This window comes from Pagrus pagrus, assembly GCF_965226575.1.
Source record: "Pagrus pagrus genome assembly, chromosome: 16".
NCBI classification, from domain to species: Eukaryota; Metazoa; Chordata; class Actinopteri; order Spariformes; family Sparidae; genus Pagrus; species Pagrus pagrus.
Genome location: NC_140200.1, coordinates 12,614,834 through 12,636,292, shown reverse-complemented (window position 1 = coordinate 12,636,292; position 21,459 = coordinate 12,614,834). Strand labels below are relative to the sequence as shown.

General features: G+C 40.5%; 1 long non-coding RNA gene across 2 annotated transcripts in view; it reads left to right on the top strand.

Moving 5' to 3' along the window:
• Positions 1–4,655: 4,655 nt before the first annotated feature.
• LOC311271937 overlaps positions 4,656–21,459 on the top strand; it is a 32,066-nt gene continuing 15,262 nt past the window's right edge. The window contains exon 1 of one of the 2 annotated variants that reach the window (XR_014624501.1): positions 4,656–4,874. This is a non-coding gene — a long non-coding RNA (uncharacterized lncRNA). The remainder of the gene's footprint in view (positions 4,875–21,459) is intronic. The other variant, XR_014624502.1, reaches the window with a different exon arrangement.

Sequence of the window (21,459 nt, the reverse complement as noted above, 5' to 3'; positions counted from 1 at the left end):
TTACAGCAGGGGGAACGCATCCTGACAACTTTGAGTATTACTGTCAGATACTGTTCCCCCTCTGTTCAATATGAAAGGAGGCTACACATATTTCAAATTCATACTGCTGACTTCTGTCCCCACAACAGATAAGTCCTGTGATTTTCAGGCTGATATCATTAAATTTGACCATTTACAGCAGGGGGAACGCATCCTGACAGCTTGGAGTATTACTGTCAGATACTGTTCCCCCTCCCCCTCAATATGAAAGGAGGCTCACACATCTTTCAAATTAATAGTCCTGACTTCTTTCCCCACAACAGATAAGTCCTGTGATTTTCAGGCTGATATCATTAAATTTGACCATTTACAGCAGGGGGAACGCATCCTGACAGCTTGGACTATTACTGTCAGATACTGTTCCCCCTCTGTTCAATATGAAAGGAGACTCACACATCTTTCAAATTCATACTGCTGACTTCTTTCCCCACAACAGATAAGTCCTGTGATTTTCAGGATGATATAATGAAATTTGACCATTACAGCAGGGGGAACGCATCCTGACAGCTTGGACTATTACTGTCAGATACTGTTCCCCCTCTGTTTAATATGAAAGGAGGCTCACACATCTTTCAGATTCATACTCCTGACTTCTGTCCCCACAGCAGATAAGTCCTGTGATTTTCAGGCTTATATCATTAAATTTGACCATTTACAGCAGGGGGAACGCATCCTGACAGCTTGGACTATTACTGTCAGATACTGTTTCTCTCTGTTCAATATGAAAGGAGGCTCACGCATCTTTCAAATTCATACTGCTGACTTCTTTCCCCACAACAGATAAGTCCTGTGATTTTCAGGCTGATATCATTACATTTGACCATTTACAGCAGGGGGAACGCATCCTGACAGCTTGGAGTATTACTGTCAGATACTGTTCCCCCTCCCCCTCAATATGAAAGGATGCTCACGCATCTTTCAAATTAATAGTCCTGACTTCTTTCCCCACAAGAGATAAGTCCTGTGATTTTCAGGCTGATATCATTAAATTTGACCATTTAAAACAGGGGGAACGCATCCTGACAGCTTGGAGTATTACTGTCAGATACTGTTTCTCTCTGTTCAATATGAAAGGAGACTCACACATCTTTCAAATTCATACTGCTGACTTCTTTCCCCACAACAGATAAGTCCTGTGATTTTCAGGCTGATATCGTTAAATTTGACCATTTTAAACAGGGGGAACGAATCCTGACAGCTTGGACGATTACCGTCAGATACTGTTCCCCCTCTGTTCAATATGAAAGGAGGCTCACACATCTTTGAAATTCATACTGCTGACTTCTGTCCCCACAACAGATAAGTCCTGTGATTTTCAGGCTGATATCATTAAATTTGACCATTTAAAACAGGGGGAACGCATCCTGACAGCTTGGAGTATTACTGTCAGATACTGTTTCTCTCTGTTCAATATGAAAGGAGGCTCACACATCTTTCAAATTCATACTCCTGACTTCTGTCCCCACAACAGATAAGTCCTGTGATTTTCAGGCTGATATCATTAAATTTGACCATTTACAGCAGGGGGAACGCATCCTGACAGCTTGGACTATTACTGTCAGATACTGTTTCTCTCTGTTCAATATGAAAGGAGGCTCACACATCTTTCAAATTCATACTGCTGACTTCTGTCCCGACAACAGATAAGTCCTGTGATTTTCAGGCTGATATCATTAAATTTGACCATTTACAGCAGGGGGAACGCATCCTGACAGCTTGGAGTATTACTATCAGATACTGTTCCCCCTCTGTTCAATATGAAAGGAGACTCACACATCTTTCAAATTCATACTGCTGACTTCTGTCCCCACAAGAGATAAGTCCTGTGATTTTCAGGCTGATATCATTAAATTTGACCATTTACAACAAGGGGAACCATCCTGATAGCTTGGACTATTACTGTCAGATACTGTTCCCCCTCTGTTTAATATGAAAGGAGGCTCACACATCTTTCAAATTCATACTGCTGACTTCTGTCCCCACAACAGATAAGTCCTGTGATTTTCAGGCTGATATCCTTAAATTTGACCATTTACAGCAGGGGGAACGCATCCTGACAGCTTGGACTATTACTGTCAGATACTGTTCCCCCTCTGTTTAATATGAAAGGAGGCTCACACATCTTTCAAATTCATACTGCTGACTTCTGTCCCCACAACAGATAAGTCCTGTGATTTTCAGGCTGATATCATTAAATTTGACCATTTACAGCTGGGGGAACGCATCCTGACAGCTTGGAGTATTACTGTCAGATACTGTTCCCCCTCCCCCTCAATATGAAAGGATGCTCACGCATCTTTCAAATTCATAGTCCTGACTTCTTTCCCCACAACAGATAAGTCCTGTGATTTTCAGGCTGATATCCTTAAATTTGACCATTTACAGCAGGGGGAACGCATTCTGACAGCTTGGAGTATTACTGTCAGATACTGTTTCTCTCTGTTCAATATGAAAGGATGCTCACACATCTTTCAAATTAATACTGCTGACTTCTTTCCCCACAAGAGATAAGTCCTGTGATTTTCAGGCTGATATCATTAAATTTGACCATTTAAAACAGGGGGAACGCATCCTGACAGCTTGGAGTATTACTGTCAGATACTGTTTCTCTCTGTTCAATATGAAAGGAGGCTCACACATCTTTCAAATTGATACTGCCGACTTCTTTCCCCACAACAGATAAGTCCTGTGACTTTGTGATTTTCAGGCTGATATCATTAAATTTGACCATTTACAGCAGGGGGAACGCATCCTGACAGCTTGGAGTATTACTGTCAGATACTGTTCCCCCTCTGTTCAATATGAAAGGAGGCTCACACCTCTTTGAAATTCATACTGCTGACTTCTGTCCCCACAACAGATAAGTCCTGTGATTTTCAGGGTGATATCATTAAATTTGACCATTTACAGCAGGGGGAACGCATCCTGACAGCTTGGAGTATTACTGTCAGATACTGTTCCCCCTCTGTTCAATATGAAAGGAGGCTCACACCTCTTTGAAATTCATACTGCTGACTTCTGTCCCCACAACAGATAAGTCCTGTGATTTTCAGGCTGATATCATTAAATTTGACCATTTACAACAAGGGGAACGCATCCTGACAGCTTGGACTATTACTGTCAGATACTGTTTCTATCTGTTCAATATGAAAGGAGGCTCACACCTCTTTCAAATTAATACTGCTGACTTCTTTCCCCACAAGAGATAAGTCCTGTGATTTTCAGGCTGATATCATTAAATTTGACCATTTAAAACAGGGGGAACGCATCCTGACAGCTTGGAGTATTACTGTCAGATACTGTTCCCCCTCTGTTCAATATGAAAGGAGACTCACACATCTTTCAAATTCATACTGCTGACTTCTTTCCCCACAACAGATAAGTCCTGTGATTTTCAGGCTGATATTGTTAAATTTGACCATTTTAAACAGGGGGAACGAATCCTGACAGCTTGGACGATTACCGTCAGATACTGTTCCCCCTCTGTTCAATATGAAAGGAGGCTCACACATCTTTCAAATTCATACTGCTGACTTCTGTCCCCACAACAGATAAGTCCTGTGATTTTCAGGCTGATATCATTAAATTTGACCATTTACAGCAGGGGGAACGCATCCTGACAGCTTGGAGTATTACTGTCAGATACTGTTCCCCTCTGTTCAATATGAAAGGAGGCTCACACATCTTTCAAATTAATAGTCCTGACTTCTTTCCCCACAACAGATAAGTCCTGTGATTTTCAGGCTGATATCATTAAATTTGACCATTACAGCAGGGGGAACGCATCCTGACAGCTTGGGATATTACTGTCAAATACTGTTCCCCCTCTGTTCAATATGAAAGGAGGCTCACACATCTTTCAAATTCATACTGCTGACTTCTTTCCACACAACAGATAAGTCCTGTGATTCTCAGGCTGATATCATTAAATTTGACCATTTACAGCAGGGGGAACGCATCCTGACAGCTTGGAGTATTACTGTCAGATATTGTTCTGTTCAATATTAAAGGAGGCTCAGACAAGCAAGCAAAGACTTTAATAACAAAAAATAAATAGTGTATACTTGTAATATTTAACACATCAACAAAAACATCAAAATAATTTTAAAAAATGATAAATATGAAAATTTTCATACAAGTTTTGTAAAGAAAACACACAGTCGTCAATTTCTTATTTTGGTCTTTTAAGTTCCTTTCCTTCAGCATGCTGCACATGGTTGTGTTAATAAAGACATAAAAACACAAACATATGTGCTGTTGTCCCAGTTTAAAAATATAACTAGACAGTCATGAAAGTTGGATTTCACCTCTACAATACAACATCTTCAGATAAAACTCGCTAAAAAAAGTCATTTTTGAACCTTTAGCTCTCTCCACAGTGCCTCTGTGGTACGAGCACAACAGCTCGGGGGCGAGCTTTTTGTGAACGCGCGCTTCCTTCTCCCTTCGGGCCATTTCGGACGGGGTCGGGACGAGGGCAAACACATCTCGACGAGGAAACTTTGCAGTAGGAAATCCTGTTATTTAACTGCATGTCATATTGATTTACACTGTAACTTACACGAAACGGTAACTATCTGGATCTATAAATCTCACATGTTCATTACAAAAAACTTTACAGGACAATCACTCAGCTCCCCCTGCTGGATACTGATAGAAAACGTGTTATTTAACGTCAGGGGTTGAACGTACTTGAACGTATGACGCAGTTAGTTCACGCTCGCTTGTCACTGTCGCTGGTGCTCGCTGTCCAAAATGCCAATTTCGGCTTTTACAAACCTTTTTTTGGGGGGTAGCATCACCTTAGTCGTTTGACCGAACATCTAATGTCCAAGGTAAGGTTTTAAGTTTTGCTTGTCATAAAACTGCATGAACTCCAGGGCCGTTTTATATTGCTTATGTAACCGCTAACTCATATGCTAACTTCAGCTAAAGTTCGACGGTGGCTTTAGCGTTAATGCTAAATAGCAAGCTAACTCACTCGAATGGTGCGCCCACTCCGTAGTTAACTTGGCCTTAAATTTACTATGGTATGTAACTAATACGAATGAAAAGCATCCAGCCATATTAGCCTTTATCTTGTACCATTGGCGTTAATTGTTAAAACTAGTTAAATGTAAGACGTCGAGGTTCTGGACTTTTTAGGTTATATCTGCTGCGTCACGCCAGGTCATGCAGGCCTGAAGTTCGCGTCAACGTTGAAGTTCACGCTAAAGGTCAAAATCACTTTTAATTAGTTGTTCAGCGTTAAATATCTATTGTCATAATTAGCTTCATACAGTTTAAACCCATGTACCAGTTTCATTTAATCACGAATGCCATTTTGCTATCAACTTCGAAATTTGGACCTCGGCAGTTGTCGTTAAAACTTTTATTTTGAAAACAAAAATGCAGGAAGTTGAAACATTTGTGCTGCTAGTTTGATGCACCGGGCCTGAACTGTGGATTTCCATTGCTATTTTGATTGAATTTACACGTTTGCTTGGATTAGCGTGGGCTTTAAATTGCTTAATATGTCTACTACAGTACAATGCAAAGCTTATTGCATTTTTGTGAACTGTGTAAGTTTCATCCTGCGTGCGGTCTCCTGCATATCTTCCCTCACCAGAGGGAGACAGAGCTCGATATATAGTTGTGGAAGCAGTTGTTGACGTAGAATTGCCGTGTTCTGTGAATTACGGTTAATTTCATCCGGACACTCGAGATTAAGTTTTAAATAGTTATACTCAGTTAAAATCAAATCATTTGACCGAATAAACGAACAATTCTTCCGCCATTTAAGCTAAAAATAAGCATTTAAAATAGTAATTCGTAGTGAAGGCTCATTGGGCAGTAGCTCATCACGTGACCAGAAATAGCATTAACCCGCATTCACTTTTGACAACAATCCGTAACTAAAGTGTGCGATCTAATGCGTCTTTGTGTGCCGATAAAGTCGTAAAACATGAAACAACACTTGTACATGTTGTTGCCACTGTTTTGTAGTTATTGAAATTAAATTACAACCGTAGGTGAAAGTCATAGTGAGGAGAATGACCCTCCCACTTCGCCAGAAATGTGGCATCGCTTCTCGGCCTTTTGGCTAAGATCAAGTGTAGTATCTGTTCTTATCAGTTTAATATCTGATACGTCCCCTACCCGGGGACCATATATTAAATTGATTTTTGGAACAGGGAGATGGAATAGGGGCTTGCTCCGTCCACTCCACGCATCGACCTGGTATTGCAGTACTTCCAGGAACGGTGCACCCCCCTCTCACTGTTAAAAATTAAAGTCCTTTGTTATTTCTTCAGAAAGTAGCTGGTATATCACTGCTACAGTTTGTTTAGTAACGAGTGTTTCTGTGTTGTTAAAATTGTCATGTCTATGGGCATATGAAGAGCAAGAGCCTGCATATCAGTGATATTTTTCATCTGTGTGTGTGTGTGTGTGCATGATGGCACTGTTGAATGAGTCATGGAGATTGCAAAGATAAATGTGCCATATTTACTGCCCTTTCTACATGTTACTAAAAGCCCTCATACAGATTGATTGCATTGAATCTGGTTGTTGGTTCCCAAAAGTGAAAATCCTATCTGCATAGTTTTCTAATGTGTGGTTTCACAGCCTGTAAACACTGTATATGTGTGCACTTTATTTAACTTAGTATTTAGTTGCTATAAGCCATAATAGCAGGTCGCTTTGGATACCCCAGCTGCACGCTGAAATATCCTTGAACAAGATACTGAACCCCAAATGCTCCTGATGAGCAGGTTGGCACCTTGCATGACAGCCTCTGCCTTCATTGTAGTCGTGTGTGTGAATGTGACAAGTGTTGTAAAGTGCTTTGAGGGGTTAGTAGACTGGAAAAGTGCTACAGAAATGCCAGTCCATCTACCATATAGAGAAAAAAGTATATAGGTTCACTTAGCTACAACTAATACAGTCAAATACATCAGTCCTGTAATGAATCCTCCCTTGATGAACATTGTAATCATTAAAATTAATGTATATTATATTGTAATCAGTTTTTATTGAAATAGTTCGAGAGAAGGGTTGTTTCAACTGGATGCTCATGTTGGGGGCTGCAGTTTGTGGTGCTGTTGAATTGTAGTGCCTAACACTGTACTATACAGCATTTTAAAATCCTATTGTATCATTTTCCTTGCCCCACTCTGATGCAGAAATACGTTTACCAGAGATTATAACTACATGTTACCCAAGTGATGAAATTAATCCATTTCATGATTTTAAGTTTTAAACGAAGTATTTTAGTATAAATACTGATTCTCCAGTTCAGTGAAAGGGTTTACATGACATACAGTGACTAAATTCATCTGTGTCACGACAATTTGAAGTTCATTATTTTTCTGATCAGGCATCTGACAAATAGGGTTTATTAGTTAATGCATTTTCTTTCTTGATACACTGGGGGCTGCAGTTTGGTGTGCTGTTGAATTGTATTGCCTAACACTCTACTATACAGTATGTTAAAATCCTATTTTGCAGAACAACCAGTGTTGTTCACTCTCCAGAGCAGTAGGTGGCAGTAGCAGGAATGTCAGTAGCCCACCAGCCGTAAACAAAGAAACAGGAAGTGGTTGGTCATGAGTGGGGAACAAAGAATCAGGAAGTGGTTGTAATGTGAGGGGGAAAAAAAATTGATTTGTGTGTTTTTATCCTCTCATGTGAACTTAAAATGTGGATGAAACAACCAGTGATCGCAGTATTATTTAGCGTTGGCTCACTTGAACTTGCTGTTGAGCTGTTGCTCATATGTTGGAGGTAAAATAGATACAGCTGGTGATCTGAGGTTAGCTTTTGATGTGGTAATGCAGCATTGCATGATGGGAAATGGATCCAGTGTTTGTCAAGTATAATATAAATATTTTTTGTCAGCCTTAACATGGAACTCTTTCTTCTATATTAAATACTTGTACCTTTACACACCGTTGTTTAGCCTCTGGTTTTGGTCATTTATGGTTTGTTAGCACCATTAGGTAGCATGGTATGTGTGTGAATGACCTCCTCCTCTCAAATCTGTACAACTCATACTTACCTGGCAGGGGAGATACCATGATCAAGAAGGTGGTTCACCCAGGGCGAGGCTCAGCCATTGCACTCCGGTTGTGCTGACCCCTGCGAATTCCCCAAATGTGGGAATCTCGACTGCATAATTTCTGGTAGTGGGGGACTGCGTTCGCGCTCTCCCCTGATAACATGTAAAAAGAAAAACTGAGAGCTGAAAAGCTCCTCAATATCTCCTTCAGTTCCCTTTAGCTCCTTTGAGGCTAAACATTTTTTGGCCATTGTTCAAAAGTGTGATAATGTTATCAATAAATGCTTATGTATACTTACATTTCAATAAATATGCTGTAAATCATGAACTGATGAATATGAAGTCACAACAGCTCAGTCACAAAATAATCTGCCAATATTTTATTATTCACTTTCTCCTGAGTTTTCCAATGAAATTTGTTTTGAAATCATCTGAAGGCCAACAATCCACAGGATAAATAGGCAAACATTGTGTAGAACAGCGTTAACGTTAGGAAAATCCACTATGGGTCAAATGTTGAGTATATGGTTGTATACTGCAGTTATCTCCGTTCCCCACCAGAGACCACCAGAGCTTGTTTCACACACTGTGTGTCTCACTTCTAGCAAATCCTCACTCATTTCTTGCATTATCGGTCTCTTGAGTGTGTTGTCTTCAGCTTGCAGAGCGAGAATTTCAGGGATGCACCGATGTGGGTGAAGACGCATGCACTGCTTTTGAGGCCAGGTTTTCAACAAGGCCGACATTCTCAAGATTAGGCAATGTCATTAGCCTTGTTTCCATAAAGCATTTTTCTGCGCATTTTAAAGAATATTGCTTTAGAAATTTCATGGAAAAGTCAAAATAAAAAAAAACTTCCTCTATTTTGCAAAAAAGTGTGTACACTCACTTGAGTTGGTTTTTGTCTTTTGCGAATCAGAGTGAATGCGCAAAATGTTTGATGGAAACAGTTTTGCCAAATAAACTCTGACGTAGCGAACATTCAGCTCGCATGACTGATCAGTTGTTTAGGCTGTCTGCAAAAACATGTCTGTATGCAAATGGCACATGTGGACTGATGAAGTGACCAAACAATTCCTTGGCCTCATCCACTAATTACAACTTGCCCCAATCGAAAGTAATTCCTGAAGACCTCTCTCCATTTTGTCTCCTGGTTTGTTAACCTCTAGTCTCTGTTTACTTCCTCATCCACGCCTGATCCAGCCACGTAGCCTACATCATGTCTTCCTCTGATGAAATTGGACTTTATGTAGCCCAGTTCGTTCGCTCAAAACCCTTTATGGGAACTCCGAAGCTTTCAAAGTTTGCTTAAAATTTGCTTGACATTTTATGGAAACATGGCTATTGTTTGTTGGCATGAGGCACAAAGTAGTCCTGTCCATAGCCACTACTATGCAGGAACCTGGATATCATCTCAAAAATTGTTCCCCACCTTCTGTCACATCATGGATTAGTGCATGCTCAGGTAGTTCCAGGTCTGCTTGTTTTTTTTTCTTCTTCCAAAGCTGAGAAAATTCCTAAATCCAGTGTCGACATGCTCAGACCTCAGTTTCCCCCGTGACATATCTGAGACAGTCTGTTGCTTAAAGTGGGGTGACGCACCTACATCATTGATTACATAAATGCATTGATTTGTGTGTGTGTCGCAAGGCAGTAAGTTAGCTTTGCCCAGTCAAAGCATGGATTAACCCAGAGAACTAGCTGAGGCAAAAAAAACTTGCCCACAATCATCTAAAGTGTGTGAATGTTTTAGGCGAAGACCCAACAATATGGTGCTCTGTAAGTACTGCAAGTTGGAAATGGCTCATCACAGCAGTACAACTGCTATGCGCAAGCGCTTGAAGCAGAAGTATCCTGGAATTCTTTGTCAAGACTGCACCATATTTACTTTCTGTCCACATCAGAGCTAATATATTAGCAATACTAAGGCATGCAACCTGTTCCTGTTAATTGTAATTGACTTTCTAATGTTAAATCTTTCTTCATTGCCCCCATTGGTAGCAGCTCTATATGTGTGAACTTTATTGAACTTATGATTTAGTCGCTTTGGATACCCCAGCTGCACGCTGAAGTATCCTTGAAAAAGATACTGAACCCCAAATTGCTCCTGATGAGCAGGTTGGCACCTTGCATGACAGCCTCTGCCTTCAGTGTAGTCGTTTGTGTGTGTGTGTGTGTGTGTGTGTGTGTGTGTGTGAGAGAATGTGACAAGTGTTGTAAAGTGCTTTGAGGGGTCAGTAGACTGGAAAAGTGCTATAGAAATGCCAGTCCATCTACCATATAGAGAAAAAAGTATATAGGTTCACTTGGCTACAACTAATGCAGTCAAATACAGCAGTCCTGTGATGAATCCTCCCTTGATGAACATTGTAATCATATTAAAATTAATGTATATTATATTGTAATTAGTTTTTATTGAAATAGTTTGAGAGAAGGGTTGTTTCAACTGCATTATCATGTTTGGGGCTGCAGTTTGTGGTGCTGTTGAACTGTAGTGCCTAGCACTGTACTATACAGCATGTTAAAATCCTATCGTATCATTTTCCTTGCCCCACTCTGATGCAGAAATACGTTTACCAGAGATTATAACTACATATTACCCAAGTGATGAAATAAATACTTTGCTTAAAACTTAAAATTATTAAATGGATTTAAGTATAAATATTGATTCCCCAGTTCAGTGAAAGGGTTTACATTACATACAGTGACTAAATTCATCTGTGTCACGGCAATTTTAGGTTCATTATTTTTCTAATCAGGCATCCGAAAAAAAGGATCTATTAGTCAAGGCATGTATATTTTCTTTCTTGATGCACTGGGGGCTGCAGTTTGGTGTGCTGTTGAATTGTATTGCCTAACACTCTACCATACAGTATGTTAAAATCCTATTTTGCAGAACAACCAGTGTTGTTCACTCTCCAGAGCAGTAGGTGGCAGTAGCAGGAATGTCAGTAGCCCACCAGCCGTAAACAAAGAAACAGGAAGTGGTTGGCCATGAGCGGGGAACAAAGAATCAGGAAGTGGTTGTAATGTGAGGGGGGAAAAAAAATTGATTTTTGTGTTTTTATCCTCTCATGTGAACTTAAAATGTGGATGAAACAACCAGTGATCGCAGTATTATTTAGCTTTGGCTCACTTGAACTTGCTGTTGAGCTGTTGCTCATATGTTGGAGGTAAAATAGATACAGATGGTGAACTGAGGTTAGCTTTTGATGTGGTAATGCAGCATTGCATGATGGGAAATGGATCCAGTATTTGTCAAGTATAATATAAATATTTTATGTCAGCCTTAACATGGAACTCTTTCTTCTATATTAAATACTTGTACCTTTACACACCGTTGTTTAGCCTCTGGTTTTGGTCATTTATGGTTTGTTAGCACCATTAGGTAGCATGGTATGTGTGTGAATGACGCCCTCCTCTCAAATCTGTACAACTCATACTTACCTGGCAGGGGAGATACCATGATCAAGAAGGTGGTTCACCCAGGGCGAGGCTCAGCCATTGCACTCCGGTTGTGCTGACCCCTGCGAATTCCCCAAATGTGGGAATCTCGACTGCATAATTTCTGGTAGTGGGGGACTGCGTTCGCGCTCTCCCCTGATAACATGTAAAAAGAAAAACTGAGAGCTGAAAAGCTCCTCAAGATCTGTGTCAGTTCCCTTTAGCTCCTTTGAGGCTAAACATTTTCTGGCCATTATTTAAAAGTGTGATAATGTTATCAATAAATGCTTATGTATACTTACATTTAAATAAATATGCTGTAAATCATGAACTGGTGAATATGAAGTCACAACAGCTCAGTCACAAAATGATCTGCCAGTATTTTATTATTCACTTTTTCCTGAGTTTTCCAATGAAATTTGTTTTGAAATCATCTGAAGGCCAACAATCCACAGGATAAATAGGCAAACATTGTGTAGAACAGCGTTAACGTTAGGAAAATCCACTATGGGTCAAATGTTGAGTATATGGTTGTATACTGCAGTTATCTCCGTTCCCCACCAGAGACCACCAGAGCTTGTTTCACACACTGTGTGTCTCACTTCTAGCAAATCCTCACTCATTTCTTCCATTATCGGTCTCTTGAGTGTGTTGTCTTCAGCTTGCAGAGCGAGAATTTCAGGGATGCACCGATGTGGGTGAAGACGCATGCACTGCTTTTGAGGCCAGGTTTTCAACAAGGCCGACATTCTCAAGATTAGGCAATGTCATTAGCCTTGTTTCCATAAAGCATTTTTCCTGCGCATTTTAAAGAATATTGCTTTAGAAATTTCATGGAAAAGTCAAAATAAAAAAAAACTTCCTCTATTTTGCAAAAAAGTGTGTACACTCACTTGAGTTGGTTTTTGTCTTTTGCGAATCAGAGTGAATGCGCAAAATGTTTGATGGAAACAGTTTTGCCAAATAAACTCTGACGTAGCGAACATTCAGCTCGCATGACTGATCAGTTGTTTAGGCTGTCTGCAAAAACATGTCTGTATGCAAATGGCACATGTGGACTGATGAAGTGACCAAACAATTCCTTGGCCTCATCCACTAATTACAACTTGCCCCAATCGAAAGTAATTCCTGAAGACCTCTCTCCATTTTGTCTCCTGGTTTGTTAACCTCTAGTCTCTGTTTACTTCCTCATCCACACCTGATCTAGCCACGTAGCCTACATCATGTCTTCCTCTGATGAAATTGGACTTTACGTAGCCCAGTTCACTCACTCAAAACCCTTTATGAAAACTACGAACCTTCCAAAGTTTGCTTAAAATTTGCTTGACATTTTATGGAAACATGGCTATTGTTTGTTGGCATGAGGCACAACGTATTCCTGTCCATAGCCACTACTATGCAGGAACCTGGATATCATCTCAAAAATTGTTCCCCACCTTCTGTCACATCATGGATTAGTGCATACTCAGGTAGTTCCAGGTCTGCTTGTTTTTTTTCTTCTTCCAAAGCTGAGAAAATTCCTAAATCCAGTGTCGGCATGCTCAGACCTCAGTTTCCTCCGTGACATATCTGAGACAGTCTGTTGCTTAAAGTGGGGCGACGCACCGACATCATCGATTACATGAATGTGTTGATTTGTGTGTGTGTTGCAAGGAAGTAAGTTAGCTTTGCCCAGTCAAAGCATGGATTAACCCAGAGAACTAGCTGAGGCAAAAAAAACTTTCTAATCAGGCATCTGACAAATAGGGTTTATTAGTTAATGCATGTACATTTTCTTTCTTGTTACACCGGGGGCTGCAGTTTGGTGTGCTGTTGAATTGTATTGCCTAACACTCTACTATACAGTATGTTAAAATCCTATTTTGCAGAACAACCAGTGTTGTTCACTCTCCAGAGCAGTAGGTGGCAGTAGCAGGAATGTCAGTAGCCCACCAGCTGTGAACAAAGAAACAGGAAGTGGTTGGCCATGAGCGGGGAACAAAGAATCAGGAAGTGGTTGTAATGTGAGGGGAAAAAATTTGATTTGTGTGTTTTTATCCTCTCATGTGAACTTAAAATGTGGATGAAACAACCAGTGATCGCAGTATTATTTAGCTTTGGCTCACTTGAACTTGCTGTTGAGCTGTTGCTCATATGTTGGAGGTAAGATAGATACAGATGGTGATCTGAGGTTAGCTTTTGATGTGGTAATGCAGCATTGCATGATGGGAAATGGATCCAGTATTTGTCAAGTATAATATAAATATTTTATGTCAACCTTAACATGGAACTTTTTCTTCTATATTAAATACTTGTACCTTCACACACCCTTCTTTAGCCTCTGGTTTTGGTCATTTATAGTTTGTTAGCACCATTAGGTAGCATGGTATGTGTGTGAATGACCTCCTCCTCTCAAATCTGTACAACTCATACTTACCTGGCAGGGGAGATACCATGATCAAGAAGGTGGTTCACCCAGGGCGAGGCTCAGCCATTGCACTCCGGTTGTGCTGACCCCTGCGAATTCCCCAAATGTGGGAATCTCGACTGCATAATTTCTGGTAGTGGGGGACTGCGTTCGCGCTCTCCCCTGATAACATGTAAAAAGAAAATCTGACAGCTGAAAAGCTCCTCAATATCTCCTTCAGTTCCCTTTAGCTCCTTTGAAGCTAAACATTTTGTATTAAAAATGTTTTTTTTGCCATTATTTAACAGTGTGATAATGTTATCAATATGCTCATGTATACTTACATTTAAATGAATATGCTATAAATAATAAACTGATGAATATGAAATCACAGTCACAACAGCTCAGTCACAAAATAATCTGCCAATATTTTATTATTCACTTTTTCCTGAGTTTCCCAATGAAATATATTTTGAAATCATCTGAAGGCCAACAATCCACAGGATAAATAGGCAAACATTGTGTAGAACAGCGTTAACATTAGGAAAATCCACTATGGGTCAAATGTTGAGTATATGGTTGTATACTGCAGTTATCTCCGTTCCCCACCAGAGACCACCAGAGCTTGTTTCACACACTGTGTCTCTCACTTCTAGCAAGTCCTCACTCATTTCTTGCATCATCTGTCTTCGGTGTATTGTCTTCAGCTTGCAGTGAGAATTTCAGGGATGCACCGATGTGGTCTACTATGGATGTGATTGAAGACGCGCAGGGCTCGAAATTAACTTTTTTCCTCAGTGTCCCACAACTGTCCCGAATTCTACTTTGTATTGTCCCGGATATAACCAACAGTGTCCCAAATTTAAATTATTGTCGTCGCCCCCCACATTATGCAGAATACATATAATTTGATCCTTTTTTGTCACTTAACCATCACACTTAACCATCACACCACCATTTATATGGTCCACCATATAAGTTTAAAATACTTATTTTATCAAACATATGAATATCAGTCTGATCTGTTGCCTCTCCTAGACTAGAAGGGAAAGGAGTTGTTTTAAGACATGTTTTCTATTGTTTCTCAATATCCAGACTAATTTATCATTATGTCAACATTAAAGAATTCTGATAGTTTTATTTTTCAATTCAATATGTTATGGCTGTATGGTCTCTGTGTTCCATAATACAGTTTAATAAATATATCTTTTTTCAGTTGTAATTACAAGTTATTATTACAAGTCAGTAGTACTATAGGAATATCATTTTATCTTCTGTTATCATTTATGAATGTCAGTCATCTTGCTCTCACTCATTCACCCACCCCACCAGATCTCCCCCTTCACATTTACTCTGCTTACTCCTGCCCTCCTACACAACACTCCTCTCTGTCTGATGTGTCACTCTCTCACATACACCTCAAGACCCAAAAACACAAAACATTGTTCAGGTGCTCCCTGTAACCTATGAGTTACTAGCCCTTTTCACACAGAGACGCCGCATTATCGGTTTCTCCGCCGCTGGCTGTTCACACAGAGCCGAGCAGCTCCGGCGCAAAAGACGAACCAGAGTATAATTCACACAGAAAGCCGGCGATGATCATGACGTGTATGATGACGTGTGAGTTTTTTTCAAGGTGTTTCCCGGTGTCCTCCTATATCTAAACATGTAGGCCTACCGCTGACTGTTTATAATCATATGGATGCTGTTATAATGTGTTGTGATTGAGATCCTGACCCACCAAACATCCTGGAAAGTGACAAAGTTACATTTTTCGTACAAAATACATAATCGCCATCAGTAAACAGGACGCTGTCTGACTATTTCACTCGCGGGGAGGGATGCTGTTTTTCTGGGGGGAAAGTTCACTGAAGTCTCGGTCAGGACGGCTGACCGCCGCAGAGATGTTTTTTCTTGTCTCACACAGAGTCGTTGAACATGGGTCGGCATGTTCTCTGACCACTTTGCCACCACTTCTCAACTGCCTGCTCTGCATTATAGTCCTCAACCTCAGGGAAATGCAAAGATATACGGAGGAGGGAATTGAGCATTTTGTTTGAGTGAGCGTTAGCTATCGCTGAGCACTAGCTAACATTGACAGTTAAGACAACTAACTTACCACAGGGGAAGACGATGAATCATGACCAGGACTTGGGATGTCCTCGTTTCGGGAGTCGGCAGTATTGGGGCTTGCATAAGGGGGATGTTTATTCAACCACCTGTCGTTAATGATGGTCTATGCTCTGGCTCTATGAATGCTGCATTGGCGCGAGTGAAGCAGCAGCCAGCAGCAGAGTGGATGACGCAGAATGCATTTGCACGAACAGGCTAACTGCCTATCGTGAGGTGCCGCGAGAACGTAAGCCTTCTATAGTTTCGCCGCTCACACTTTTTTATTAAATTATTCAAACGACAAAGTAACGTCTAGATACTCATATTTAATGACTTTGCAAACAACACCCATTTCGAAGTTTAGTTGACTTTTTTTTTTCACTGTCCCGTCATTGTCCCGGACCAAATATATTTGTGTCCCAGTAGGAATTTTTATGGTCCCCGGGACATCGGGACATCGTTAATTTCGAGCCCTGAAGACGCGTGCACTGCTTTTTCTGAGGCCAGGTTTTCAACGATGCCGACATTCTCAAGATTAGGCAATGTTATTAGCCTTGTGTCCATAAAGCAATTTTTTGAAGAATATAGCATTAGAAATGTTATGGAAACGTCAAAATTCAAAAAAACTTCCTCTACTTTGCAAAAAAGTTTGTACGCTCGCTTGAGGTGTTTCTTGTATTTTGTGAATCAGAGTTAATCCGCAAAATGTTTGATGGAAACAGATTTGCCGAATAAACTCTGACGTAGCGAACATTCAACTCGCATGACTGATCAATTGTCTGCAAAAACATGTCTGGATGCAAGAGGCACGTGAGGAATGATGAAGAGACCAAACAATTCCTCGGCCTCATCCACAAATTACAACTTGTCCGATTGACAGTAATTCCTGAACACCTCTCTCCATTTTGTCTCCTGCTTTGTTTACCTCTAGCCTCTGTTTACTTCCACATCCACGCCTGATCTAGCCACGTAGCCTACACCATGTCCTCCTCTGATAAAATTAGACTTTACATAGCCCAGTGCATGCGCTCAAAACCCTTTATGGAAACTACGAACCTTAAAGGTTGCTTAAAATTCCCTTGACATTTTATGGAAACATGGCTATTGTTTGTTGGCATGAGGCACAACATATTCCTGTCCATAGCCACTACTATGCAGGAACCTGGACATCATCTCAAAAATTGTTCCTCACGAGACGACTTTAGGTCAGTGGGTAGATGGAGTAGACGTGGTGAATGCTCCCGTGAACTTTTAGCTTTTCACCCATCCAGCCCTCTAACTTCCACACCAAACCGTGTCCCTTTTTTTTTTTTGGGCACACAATGTGAACCATCCCGCTCTCCCCAACAGACTACGGAACCTGTCCTGGATGGTAGTTCATGAGGGCCTCCCGGTCAGGTCCATTATGCACTCCTGGGGCATGTCATCATCTGCCACCTGCCCCCGACTCGGTTGTGGCGCGCCGAGTCGGTGAGGCACTTGTTCTGGGAGTGTAGAGCTGCCATTGACCTGTGGGCAATGGCCGGTTCCCAGCAATTCCCGTACTTGCCAGCAGGGGAGGTCCTAGATGCACAACTAGTGCTCTACGGGGTGAGCCGGAGGAAAAGGACAACCGAGGGATTCCCCAAGCTCTGGCTCACCCTGGCCGCCATCAAAGATGCCATATGGACCTCCAGAAACCTGCTGGCAAGAAAGCGCACGCAGATCCCCCCGTGGCTACGATCCGAATGGCTGCAGCGACGGTCCAGGCAGCCGTTGCTGCCGGCGGCAGGCCTAGGACGTAGCCACAAGAAGAATCGCCTCTGCGCTCATTCGGAAGTGGGAGCCGGAGCCACACACAAAGGTCAAGGCAGCAGCCTGATCCTCCGGGTGTGGCAGGTGGGAAGGAGCAAGAGGTTGAGGGCCTCCTCTGAGCATCACCAGCGTCTCCCCAGGGGTCTGATGGGAGAGTGGGATGAGTTCCTCTGATAGGGACTCGCCCCGCTCCTGCACAATAAAGACTTGAGAGCTGTTAAATGCCCTCCCTTTTTAAAAGACTGATGTCCTATACACCTATACGCTGATGTCCTATACACTTACATTGATTCACAGAATGGACTTTTAATGCCACGAAAGAGCAATTTGTTTTAACATGTTTTATGTATTTTAAAGCAACAATCTGTGTTTTTTATCTGTAAACATCTTTTAATGGACCTGATGGTGGTTTTTATGGTGAATGGTTTTACAGATGTAACTAATGTATTGTTGCTGGTGACATGTTGATTTTAATTGTGCTTTGAGATTGAAATGTATTGTGGACTGTGACATGAAAAAGTGTAAAACCATAGAGAATTGTACCAATACCAAAAAAGCAGTGCATGTGTCTTCGCTCACATCCATAGTAGAGCACATTGGTGCATCAGTGAAATTCTCACTGCAAGCTGAAAACATCACACTCAAGAGACAGATGATGCAAGAAATGAGTGAACAAATTCAAATAATATAATATAAACCCCATTATGTATGTAACTTTATAATTACAATGGCACACAGTAGAGTGTACACCTCCACCAAGGCCCAACAGCGCCATTTAATTCAACCAAGATTAATCCAATATCAAACTGGATAGCCCTGTATCACTCTCATTTTAAACCACCCATAACTTCTTAACCATAATTTAAGCTCTGTAAAAGCCAGCCACTAGGACAATAAAACACTGCAGATACAATCACAGCCCATTGTGCTATCGAAGAATAAAAGGTTGATTAAAAAGAGAAACAAAGTTACACTACAAACATGATCTCAGCTGCACATTGGTGGTAGTGGGAGGTTTCTATCGCTACAGTTACAGTGTAGCAGCTAAAAAAAAAAAAGGCTACCCTCCATGAAAACATATTAACATCAGCTAGATCAGAATTTTTATTTGGGTCTGCGTCAAACTGTACTAAATCATAGATTGATGGAATGTAACTAAGTACATTTACTCAGGTATGTGCTTAAGTACAATTTTGCATTTTCACATATTTTTACTGTACTTGAGCATTTCCATATTCGCATACTTTCTACTTTTACTCCACTACATTTTAGAGGTAAATATTGTTATATTTTTACTCCACTACATTTATTTGATAACTTAAATTACTAGTTACTTTGCAGAGTAACTAGTAATACTTTGCAGAGTAACTAGTAATACTACTTTTTCGAACTCCTCCCAGGCAATTTCACTGACTTGCACCAAACTTTGCACACAGCATCTGTGGACCCTCCTGACAAAAAGTTATCAAAACAATTGTGATAGTCCAAAAAACGCTCAAAATATAGAACAACAATTTTCCTGCACATTGTGGTGAAACAGACAGTCTTCCATATCTTGACGAAATACAGTCCCATTACCACAAAACTTTTGCTAATTGTGTTCCATGGCCTGATGACGGTTTGTGCAAAATTCGGTGCAAATCGGCCAATAGATGGCACTTTTATTGCTAAATGACGAAAGAAGAGCTTGACTGCCTTCACTTTTCAGAGGGGCAGGGAATTGAACCCCATCCCAGTAAACCAGGAGTACCATTACCAGTGCCTGTTGCTTTTTGAGGCTACATGAAAGGTAAAGCAAAACCTACATTAGCAACAGTATATGACTGGCAGCAATTCATATTATGCGATTACAGCAGTATAGTAAGTGCTATGTATAAGCTAAATCTTTTTAAATAAATTGTTTTACTTAGAAAACTCCAAATGTGTATAATTGAGATTAGTGATTATAATTATTAATACTGTTTGTAATAACATGTTTTAGTTTAAAATGTTTTGTAATGCAGGAAACAAAACCCTTTTTATATCTAACAATTTCTTTTTTTGGTATTTTTTGTTTTTTTTATAGTGAACAAACACAATAGAATTACACAAAACTCCTACAAAGTAAACATGCATATATTAATAACTAAAATATAAACTTTATCAAAAACTTCTTTTGGTATCTTTTTTTATATTGGTATTAACTACAATATAAAAAAAGGTTAATTAAAAAACTACTACTACTATTACACTAACTACTGTTCTATGTCCTAGATGTAAAAGAACACATGATGCCCTCATGATCACTGACGATCACTAATGATTCAACATCACAATGTGTTGTTTTCACATACTCATGATCAATTAGTGTGCCGTTTTCTGTTGTGGGTTGTTTGACTAATTAAACAAACCCTTCGTTTGTTATAAATTTGGCGATTGACGATGATTTCAAAATGTCGTCATTGAAATCTCCCCTGACAGCAATTGTGTCACTTTGTGGATTCAGCCAATCAAGTAATTCGCCTAAATTTAGTTTAAACAAAGTCATGGGATAAGATGGTGGTCTATAAATTACTGCTATCAATATGCTGTATGTAGTGCAGTGGTAAACCAAACATTCTAAATTTACATTTGGTCCCGGGAGAACATTACATGTCAAATTGTCTGCACTATAAAGGCCAGCTCCACCATGTTGTTGGCCTTGAATTTCTGTCAATATTGGGTTGCTGCTACTGTAGGATAAATTCATTGGCTGATTATGAAAAGCATAACCGTCCACCTTTACAGTTTCAAATGAGGAAACTGCAGGCAGCCATGTTTCTGTAACAGCAATGCAGTTAAGCTGCAAATGCTGTGTACACAATGCCAAATCGGATACATGTTTGGTCAAATTCTGCACATTCATCAAAAACACAGTAAAGGTCTGTGTATTGAATTTGTGCCTTGTAATATTCTGGAACATGAAGGGAGGCATGTTTTCAATTGCATCTTTAATTGTATCCTTACAATAGATGGCTTTCTGCTTAAAATCCCTAATCACCAACCCCGACAAATTTCTAACTTGACTCAAAGCTATATACGCCTGTCCAGCTGCAAAAATCCTTTCAAGCGACACTACCACTTTATCTACTGTAATGCCTTGTACTTTATGTACTGTACAAGCCCAGGCAAGCTTCAGTGGAAATTGCCTACGCATTCCACCCTTTTTAGTTACCCTATCCTCTTCAGGGTTACACCCCGCTGTTCCGAAAATAGACTTCCATTCATCGTAATGGCGTGGTTTCTCATTTTTTCTAAAGACCCCGCTATTCCGAAAAGGCTATTGTGGTACCCCTGACCTTAACCCTAACCATATTGGGAAGTAATCGTAAGTTGAAAGTCGGATTCGGAACAGCGGTGTGTCGGAGTGGGGTGTGTCGGGATGGAGGGATTTCGCAATGGAGGTGTTTCGGAATGTCAGGCTGTTCCACCTCTTCAGGTCCAATGCCCGTGGAACCAATTTCTACTGCAGAGGCAAATGCACAGTGTTTCCTCTTCTGTATGCCTACCCTATCATCATCAAATTTAACATACACCGTCTGAGGAAACCTTGTTCCGTCATTCTCTGGATAAACTGTGTGTGACAGTGCCACACACCCCATTAACTAGACCATCCGCTACATCTAAG